Source organism: Ovis aries, chromosome 15 (assembly GCF_016772045.2).
Source record: "Ovis aries strain OAR_USU_Benz2616 breed Rambouillet chromosome 15, ARS-UI_Ramb_v3.0, whole genome shotgun sequence".
Taxonomy (NCBI): Eukaryota; Metazoa; Chordata; class Mammalia; order Artiodactyla; family Bovidae; genus Ovis; species Ovis aries.
The window spans coordinates 63,968,132-63,978,451 of NC_056068.1; positions in this window are offsets into that span (position 1 = coordinate 63,968,132).

Below are 10,320 nucleotides of genomic sequence, written 5' to 3' on the forward strand. Positions count from 1 at the left end.
CTAGTATGTGATGAACAACCAGGGTCCACGTATAGCCCACCTAGTTTTGTAAGTCAGCTTTAAATCTAACCTCAGGATGAATGATCAGATACACACTGACTCAAAGACCACATGCATTGGCATCACACATAGTACTTGCAAAAAATCTCTCCTCCTTGAACCTATCCCATATCTAAGACTCAGACTCTGAGGATGAGGCCAGGAATTTTGCCTTTTAAACAAGCTTCCCAGGTGATTTTTACTCATATTAATAAAAACTCTTGCAAATTTGTGAAATGCAAAAGGAATGAAAGAATAAATGAAACAATGACTGTGGGTGCTGCTGCAATTTATTCATCCATTTTCCCACTGGAGCACATCTAGGGTTTTCCAATCATTCATTTTACAAATAGTGATGCAATGAATCTCTTTGTCCTATCATCTTGTGACTATGTGCTAAAGTTTCCCAGCAGTCATGTCTGGACGTGGATTTACCAGGTCATGGGCATGTGTATCATCTTCTTGACTAGAACTGGGAAATAGCTCTCTGAAGTGTTTACAACAATCCCCAGTCCTGAACTAGCAGTTGGCTTAGAATGCCTTCCTTGTTACCCTCTGGCCAACATTTATTATCATCAGACTTTTTTTATTATCATCAGACAGTTTTGCTAGTTCGAAGGATGTGAGTGACCTTTTCTGTGTTGGTTTATGCTTCTCTGATGATCAGTGAGGTTGAACTTCCTTTTCTGCCTTCAAGGATGCTCCCTCTCTTTTTTTTTTCAAGTTAAGCTTTTGACTTTACATTTCTGGTCAAAAACACACACAATTTATATTTATTTATTTAGGCTGCACTGCACAGATTGTGAGATCTTAGTTCCTTGACCAGAGATTGAACCTGGGCCTTTAGCAGTGAGAGCATGGAGTCATAACCACTGACCACCAGGGAATTCCCTAATGATGCTCATTTTTAAACTGGCTTTCTTATATGTTTTTGGGGGCTTCCCATGTGTAAAGATGCAATGCGGGAGACTTGGGTTCAATTCCCGGATTGGGAAGATCCCCTGGAGAAAGGAAATTCTACCCACTCAAGTATTCTGGCCGGGAGTATTCCATGGACTGTATAGTCCAAGGGGTCGCAAACAGCTGGACATGACTGAGTGACTTTCATTTTCACTTTCTATGTTTTTTAGCAGTGAATTAAGTTGTTTGAATATATATTTCTTTCAACCCTGGACTCCCTTCAATAAAGTCACTTTTATCTGAATGAAAAAGATAGTAAGCTGTATTTTGCTGGTGCAAAAATGGCCACTCACCCTGGAAAAGACAACAGCATTTGGCAAACTGAAGCTGCAGGTGGGGAAATTCTTCAAGAGTTTCCTGCTCTACCTTAGAAATGGTGGGTCACATCAAAAGTCAGAGCAATCCACTCAGTCCAGCTTTTTGCTACTGTGGGTTTCCAGGATTGATCTGCCTTGTTCTTTTCTTTTGCTGCCGTCTGGTTTTCTTTCTCCAGCTCTTACTGTTGCCTGATAAGAGGGACTTTGTGACCCAGGGTCTTTACCCTACTTCCAATCTTGGGATTCCCCCAGGAATTATTGGTAGCTGCCCCCAGAAGCCAAACATGGAGGAGACACAAGGAAATGGAGAGCCTTCGGCTGATGGTGTCATTAAAACACATGGAATACGTGAGCCAGCAGTGCACACATCTCTCCCAGCTGGCACCACTAACGTATCAGTCATACTTCTTCTGAAATTATTCTCTCCCAGTCCCCTGACACTCCCCTTCTCTCTTTGAATTCCCAGAGCTAGTGCTCATGAACTTTCTTCTCTTTCACAAGGGGACTTGTCTCTTTCACAAACCAGCCACCAAAGCAAGAGTCACCACCTCTCACAGGAAATACCAGATAGATGCGTTGTCATCTCTTATCACAAGGGGAGGTTGCCTGGGATTGGTTTCTGATGGAACCTCCTGGCTGGTTCCTTCTATTCCTGTCTTGACACAAACACAGAGGAAGTGCAATTTCCAGATATAATTCACTCCCACTCCTGTTGCTTGTCCATTCTAGCCAACTCTCGTCCTGTGACTTGCTTTCCCCTGGATCAGCCAAGAGCCTCGAACAGTGATAGGATAAGCAGAATGGACAGGGAGGGCCTTTGAGGACCAGAGGTGGGCAGCTGCGTAGGAAGAACAGTAGAGCAGGAGGGAGGGGGAGCAGGCTGCAAGCCCTCAGGTGTCTATGGAGTGGTCTTTGGTGGGTTGTAACACAACAACGTTGTCAGGAAGGATCTGTCTGTTGCCAACCATCTTCCTCTCAGAAGAGCCCCACACTGGGGTCCTCTGCTCTAGGGCATGGTGGTTAATTGAACTCAGGCTCTGTGTGGTTGATTGTGTGATTTAGTCACTTAGCAAATATTCACTGAGTTCCTACTATGTGCCATCTACCATGTTAGACAGCATGGATGAGGGTAGAAGTGATACAGAGAAAAAATTTCACTTCTGCTATTGCTTAGCAGACAGCAGGACTTAAAGAGAATAAGAGGGCAAGCAAGTTTTGATCTCTGCAGAAAGAAATGTCTGGAACAGGAAATGTTATGAGGAAGGGGCAGGACTGGATGCCTTCATGACAGAGAGAGGACTGGGCGGTCAGGCAATAGGTGCTCAGAAGAAGCATAGAGTTTGAAGATGGAGGCTTTTTGACCAAAGATTATGCCTCTACCTGAAGTTTTGTTCGGAGCTAGGAAGTAAAGTCGCGCTTCCCAGATGGCGCTAGTGGTAGAGAACCCGCCTGCCAATGCAGGAGATGTCAGAAACATGGGTTTGATCCCTGAGTCGGAAAGAGTCCCTGGAGGAGGGCGTGGCAATCCACTCCAGTGTTCTTGCCTGGAGAGTCCAAAGGACCGTGGAGCCTGGCGGGCTACAGTCCGTGGGGTCGCACAGAGTGACTTAGCACACACGCAGGTGGCTCAGCTGGTGAAGAATCCCCCGCAATGCAGGAGACCCTGGTTCAATCCCTGGGATGGGAAGATCCGCTGGAGAAGGGACAGGCTACCCACTCCAGCATTCTTGGGCTTCCCTGGTGGCTCAGCTGGTAAAGAATCTGCCTGCAATGCGGGAGACCTGGGTTTGATCCCTGGGTTGGGAAGATCTCCTAGAGAAGGGAACGGCTACCCACTCCAGTATTCTGGCCTGGAGAATTTCATGGATTTTATAGTCCGTGGTGTCACAAAAAGTCAGAGACGACTGAGCAATTTCACTTTCACTTTCACGCAAGAAATAAAGCAAGTAAAGCACTAAACACACTGCACGGTACACAGTAGGTGCTCAATAAAATGTGTTGCTTTTCTCCTTATTGTTTCCATTTTCCTTTCTCTCTACTCTTTTATTTTTATTTTTTTCACCTTGCTTCACCCTTCCCATATGTAACTGTATTCCCCCTCTACATCTAATGGGTTGGCAAATTTCTTCTGTAGAGGCCCAGGCAGTAAATATTTTGGACTTAGCCAGCCAGACCCTCTCTGTTACAATTACTCAGCTTTGCTGTTACAATGTGAGGGCAGCCTCAGAGAATATATAGATGGATAACTGTGGCTGTGTCCCAGTATAATTTCAGTGATGGGCACTGAAATTTGAACTGTATATGTCTTTCATGTGCTATTGAATCTTATTCTCCTTTTGATCATTTCAAATTGTAAAGAACATTTTATCTTGAAGGCAATACAAAGATAGTGGACGGGATGTGGCTCAAGGGCTATATTCTGTTGAGTTCTAATTTAGAGCCCTGGTTTTATATTATTATTTTTTTTATTTATTGGGATATTGTTGCTTTACAGCATTGTGCTATTTTCTGCTATACAACGAAGTGAATCAGCTATATGTATACGGATATCCAGTCAATCAAACCGGTCAACCCTAAAGGAAATCAACCCTGAATATTCATTGGAAGGACTGATGCTGAAGCTGAAGCGCCAATACTCTGGCCATCTGATGCAAAGAACTGACTTACTGGAAACGACCCTGATGCTGGGGAAGATTGAAGGCAGGAGGAGAAGGGGACAACAGAGGACGAGATGGTTGATTGGCATCACTGACTCGAAGGACCTGAATTTGAGCAAGCTCCAGGAGTTGGTGATGGACAGGGAAGCCTGGCGTGCTGCAGTCCATAGGGTCACAAAGAGTCGGATATGACTGAGCAACTGAACCAAACTGACATATGTATCCCCTCCTTTTTGGAAGTCCCTCCCATCCCTCCTCCACCCCACCCCTCCAGGTTATCACAGAGCACAGAGTCGAGCTCCCTGTGCCAGACAGCAGCTTCCCACTAGCTATCTATTTTCACACAGGGTAGTGTGTATATGTCTATCCCAACCTCCTAATCCATACCCTTCTCTTTCACCCTGCACCCTACCCCTTGTTCCACAAGTCCATTCTCTGGATCTGCGTCTTAGTTTTTAAACTTGGGAGTTCAAAACCAACCCCTCTGAGAACCCAAAGAGAGCTCCACACACATTCATTCTTCCTATAAGTGTTTTGAATCCTAACTGCTCTGCCAGCCACTGGAGCTATGGCAGGAGCCCACAAAATTCTGCCCTTGGGGAGCTTGCATCCTAGATAGCAAATTAAGACTAGATAAATAAGCAAAGCAAGACCCAGCACGTGCAGCGAAAACATAAACAGGGTGCTGTGGGGACCTGGGGAGCACTGGGGGTGATGCTGATTCAGCCCTGAGGGCAAAATGCTGGAGCTGAACTTGAACTATGAGAAGGGGCAGCTGTAGAAGTGTTGGAGGAAATCTCAAGGCAGAGAGAGGGAACAGCAATGGCAAAGGCCAGGGGCCTGGGCAAAGAAGGCGCTAGAGGGGCCCAAATGCCATGATCCCCGCCCAGAGCCAAAGAAGAGGGTAACAGAGGCAGAAAGGGCCATCCATGTCATAACGGTTTGCTACCCTCTCCTCCCCTGTAAACGCAATGGAATAAACAGGAAGTCACTCAAGCGTTTTAGGGTGAAACATAGTTATATCATGTTGGCTGAATGTAGAAGTCCATTCCCAGAAAACTGTACTTTGATTCCTATTCCCAATTGTTTGCTGATTGTGTGTATTGGGGGTTGGCATTCATAGGTCTCCTGAAAGTCTCTCTATGGGTCCAAACCTCAAATCAAAAATTGTGATGTTAAAAGAAAAGATGGAGGAGAGACAGACATTCTGAATGAAAAGTTCTTTGTGTCTCCTGGAGAGTTCTAGATGACACTCCTCCAAGCCACCTGTTTCCACCTGGTCTCCTTGGTGGCCCACCTCAGGGAGGGGTTGCTGGAGAGAGGTGGGAGGTGCTTGTTCCAGCTTACGGGAAAGTGAGAGTGTTAGTCGCTCAGTCACGTCTGACTCTTTGTGGCCCCATGGACTGTAGCCTGCCAGGGCTCTTCTGTCCCTGGAATTTTCCAGGCAAGAATACTGGAGTGGGTTGCCGTGCCCTTCTCCAGGGGATCTTCCCAATCCAGGGATCGAATCCAGGTCTCCTGCATTGCGGGCAGATTCTTTACTGTCTGAGCCACTAGGGAAGCCCTCCAGCCCCCTCTGGCTCCTAAGCTGGCGGCTGTCTGTTAATGTAGCTTTTATCTGATGAAGCTGCATGGATCAGGGTTTGTACAGAAAGGTCCTGGGGGTGGGTGGAGGCGGGAGTGGTGAGAGTGAAGCCTCTCTCTCCCAGGTCTTGGTTTTCTCCCTCCAGACACCTCCCCCGTGCACACCTCCCCCTCCCCCCGCACTCCCCCCTCTCCCCACTCTTCTATCTCTCTTCCAAGGAACCAGCACTTGGGGACACGCCTCCAGTGCCCTTCCCAGCAAACCCTGACAGCACAGCGCCAGCCGCAGCAACCCCTCTGGGTTCTGTCTGTCTAGCAGAGAGAACTGGGGCCTGAGTCAGGCTTTCCTGCTCCAACTCAGTGGCCACCTGTGCTCCTGGGGGAGCTTTGGAGGCTGGGAAACCTTCAAAGAGCAGTTAATCACTAACTAACGAGATAAGAGAGAGAGAACGAAACAATGGAGCCAATGCCCAACCCAGAGCTTAGAGCTTCCCTGCCTGCACACGCCAGGACCTCTCCCAGGCTGGGGAGCTGGGATCAAACTGAGGTTGTTCACCAGAGAGAAACCACACACCAGTTCTGGAGGTGCTGTAGAGCCCAGAGACTGAGGGTCTGGGGGTGGCCACGGCGCCTCCCCACTAGACCCTGTTCCTTCAGCCAAGCCTCAGCCCCAAGGACGAATGAGGGCAGGCACCCAGGAGGGCTCCCTTTATCTCTAAGGTCAGGGTCTGGAATTCAGATGGGCCCCTTTATGATGCCAGCCCTGTGTGGGACACAAAGATCCGAGATAAATCAGACGAGGTCCCTGCCCTCAATGAGCTCACCGTGGAGAGCAGGGCAAGGATACACACAAAGGAATGAATGCCTCCAGTGGTCTCGCTGCTGAGTGCAAGTGGAGGAGACAGGCTGGGATCAAGGGGTAGGCTGAGTCCCGCCTGGGGAGGTCAGGCAGGGTACTCCCAGGCGGTCATAAACACAACCACTAACTGAGCAGTTGCCAGTGTTTGGGATTATCCTTGGTGCGTCCTATACATTCTCTCTAATCCCAGGTTGCTTTGCACAGGAGGTGCTGGCCCTGTTTTACAGATGAGGAACTCAGTGACTCGCCCAAGCTGGTAAATGTTAGGACCGGGATTCTAACTTAGGGTTTCCCGACCTTGAAACCACATCAGTTTCTACCCAGCTGCCCTTTCCCCATGACTGATGTCTAAGATGTTTCTTACTGGGATGTTTTCCCCTTAGCTAAAGATGTGGATCTTGGGGAAAACAAAAGTTTCAGACTTCATTGAGCTGCTCACAGCTGTTCATGCCTCAGTATGAACAATATGGGGGGAGGCACACATTACTGGGGGGCAGGAATGTTGCAGTTTGCAGGGCGGGGGGTGGGGGGGGGTGGGTTGCTGAGAATAGAGAAAAACAATCTTCCAACCAGGAAAAAAAGAGAAGCCAAACTTTGGGCACCTGGTTCTGAGTTTTTTCTAGTTTTTTTTTTAAGACCTTGCTGACCTGCCAGCCCCAAAGAACTGTTAATTTATGTCTTCTGAAAACTCCCTGATAGGCATGCCTGCCTTCTTTCTGATGATATCAGCAGGATTCAGCAGTTACTGCATGGATCTTTATTGTCTCCTGGCTCTTCAGGATCTTGCAGATAAAAGCTCTTTGCCTCCTGAAAGATCTGACAGGCTTTTGGAGAAAACAGACCTAAATGCCTGCCAGCTGGAACTCGAGTTCTGCAAGGCAGAATTCTGTTCTTTCTGCCTGTGGCACCTTCTAATCCATCCCACTTACACAGCTGTGTGACATTCAGGTTGGGGGTGGCAGGTGGGGTGGGGAAGAGCCCTGTGCTGCTTGGACCATCATCTCCGTGAGATGGATTCAGCCTTTTTGGAATTGGGCTGTTCAAGAATGGTTTGGACCAAGGCTGGCTGGACACTGCGGAGGAATATACTGAGTCCCCTGGGGGTGCAGCCAGGACAGTAGGGAGAGGGGGTTGCCCTACTATAAAGAAAGTTCTCCTTGTACCTTGTGATAACAACCAATGTTTTTTGAGCACTTAATATGTGCCAGGCACTGGGCAAAGTGCTTAACACATATTAACTCATTAACCTTGCCACTGACTCTATAAAGAAAGTCCTCTTATGTCACCCATCCGCCTTGGCAGGTGAGAAAATCCAGGCACAGTAACTGGCTCAAGGCTGTGCAGCTGGTAAGTAGCAGAGTTGGGCTTCAAATCCAGGCAGTCTGGCTCCAGAGGGTGCTCTATACAGCTCAAGTTACGGTCTAGGGCGGGCAGCCTTGTAGGAACACAGAACCCCCAGCTCATCCCAGACTCCCTGGATCAGCATCTGGCATCTGCATTTGAACGTGATCCCCAGGTGATTCACGTGTACACTGGAGTTTGAGAAGCACTGCCCCCACTGTGTTATACTCTCTACTCCCAGTAGGAGATTAGCTTTCAAACTGTTCATTCATTCCACTCGCGTAGAATTCCCATGCTCTGGACATTATGCCAGAGATGGAGGTTGAGAGAAAAGCATCCTCAAGACACTGTTGGCCTGTGCTTCATGCGGGCAGGGAGCGGAGTAGGAAGAAATGGTTCAAGCCAGGGTGCCAGGGCTGCCACTCGCTGACGGTGATGGTGGCTGCGTCACTTCACCTTCCAGGGTTCCAGGTTTCTCGTCTGCAAAACAAGGCAGGTGAAGCAGAGGACACCTATCCGGTGGTGGATTCTCTATGCCAACGTGGACACCCTGCAGACCCTCAGTGAAGATCTGCTGAAAGAGGGGAGGAAGGAAGGAATGAGAGTGCTGGTCTCCATGTGGATTTCCTGTTTGTAACCTCAAACAAGTGAAGAAAAGAAGGAGAGGCGGCAGGAGCACCCCCTCTGTCGGTGAATAGGCAGGGCCTTCCTGAACCCCTCATCCATAATATGGGGTCCTAGGTCGCCCTTCTTGGTTGTTCACCATCCACACAGTGGATTGCTCCTGGGGAAGTTCTGCCTCGCATCTGCGGATCTCTTGGTAACTCTGGCCCCACGTCCAGGGGGATGACTGAGAATCCTGGCCTCTGGCTTCAGGGACGTCAGGGATTTGAAGGGCAAGGGGCAGATAATACCTGGATGGTGTGGGTCATTTGGGCTCTGCTTCCTCCTCTCACTCTTCTCCTTCCTTCTCCCCTCTTGCTGACTACTCTGAGTCCCTTTAGGTGGCCAAGGTTACAGTCAATCCTAACAGTGCTGGCCAGGACTCCATTAGCTCTTGCCCTCAGTCAGTCCCTGTATCGTGCACTTTATATACAGTAGGTCACAGAATCCTCCAACAGCCAGATGATGCATAGGAGCCACTGTTACCCCCTTTTCCAGCCAAGGTGACTGAGGCTCAGAGTGGTTAAGCCACTTGCCTGAGGCAGCTCAGCCACTTCCTTGTGGAGATTTGAATCCAAGTTTGCTCAACTCCAGAGCCCAGGCACCTGCACTCGCTGCCTTGATAATGCAGTTGTGGGTCATTCTTTGGCCACACAGGAAGCCCACTGAGCAGGGCTTTCAAACAAAGAACTTCCTGACCTGCAGATCCAAATGAAACAGGAGGAAAGGGGGCAGGGCACAGCTTTGAAAGAATGACATGGCTATAGGACACGACATAAACTGGGTCCCAGATGGGTCCAAACGGGTCCAAGATGGCAGAAGAGTTGACTTCCACCAGACCTTGAGCCCTCAGTATATGCTCATGGTAACACATCAGCAAGCTAAATGACACACCCACTAGTGCCAAGACAGTTCCAAGGCCAACCATAAAGACCAAAAAGTGGGCAGTGGCCCAATTCCTGGAAATCCCAGCCCCTTCCCCCAAATAGTTGAAAAACTCCTCCCACAGATTAGCCTATGAAATTACCCAGCCTATAAAAACTAACCACACCATATTTCAAGGCCACTCTTGCCTTCTGGCATGAGCCATACTCTGTCTGTGGAATGTGTTTCTCCCAAGGCCTCTTTCCTTCTGAGATCACCCTCACTCTGTCTGGGGAGTCTGTTTCTCCCTAAATAAATCCTTTTCTTACCTATCACTTTGTCTCTCAATGAACTCTTTCTGTGATGAGACATTAAGAACCTGAGCTTCCTTGAGTCCTAAAACAAGGTGTGTGAACTCAGTTAAAAGCATGTGGGCTCAAGTCCCAATCTGAGTTACATGGTTTCACAAACACAGTTGGCAGGGTCACAGAATGCAGTCTTCCAGGCCCCATCTTGCAATGACTCTGACTCATCGAGTCTGCGCAGGGCCCAAGGCCCTTACCTTCTGGTAAGTCTCCTCTGGTGCCTCTGACATCCAGCCAGCATGAAGCCGTGGATCTAGAGATAAATGGGATTCGGTGGGGGCTGCAGGCAGTTAGTTCTCTCTCATTCAGAGCAGGAGGAGCCTAGCTTCTGGGAAGAAGGGCCATTGATGTGGAGGGAGCTTCCTGAGAATGACCTTTGCCCTCAGTGAAAGTGTGGGGATTGAGATAAGGCAGAGAGATTACTGGCGGCAGAGGTCGGGCGGGCAGGGTGTTTGCTGTCTGGCTCCAGACTCAGCTGCTGTGGCCTCTCTGCTGGAGACAGCATGGGGCCAGCCCAGTGGAGATCGGAGGGTGCAGGAGTGAGGGAGATGGGCGTGGGATTCATTTAAGCATGAAGCAGTGGAGCTTCCCCGCCTGGTTCTTTGAAACCCCCCCAAAAGGCGACATGAACCTGTCTCAGTCTCGAGGTACAGAAGTGCTTTCAGTCACAC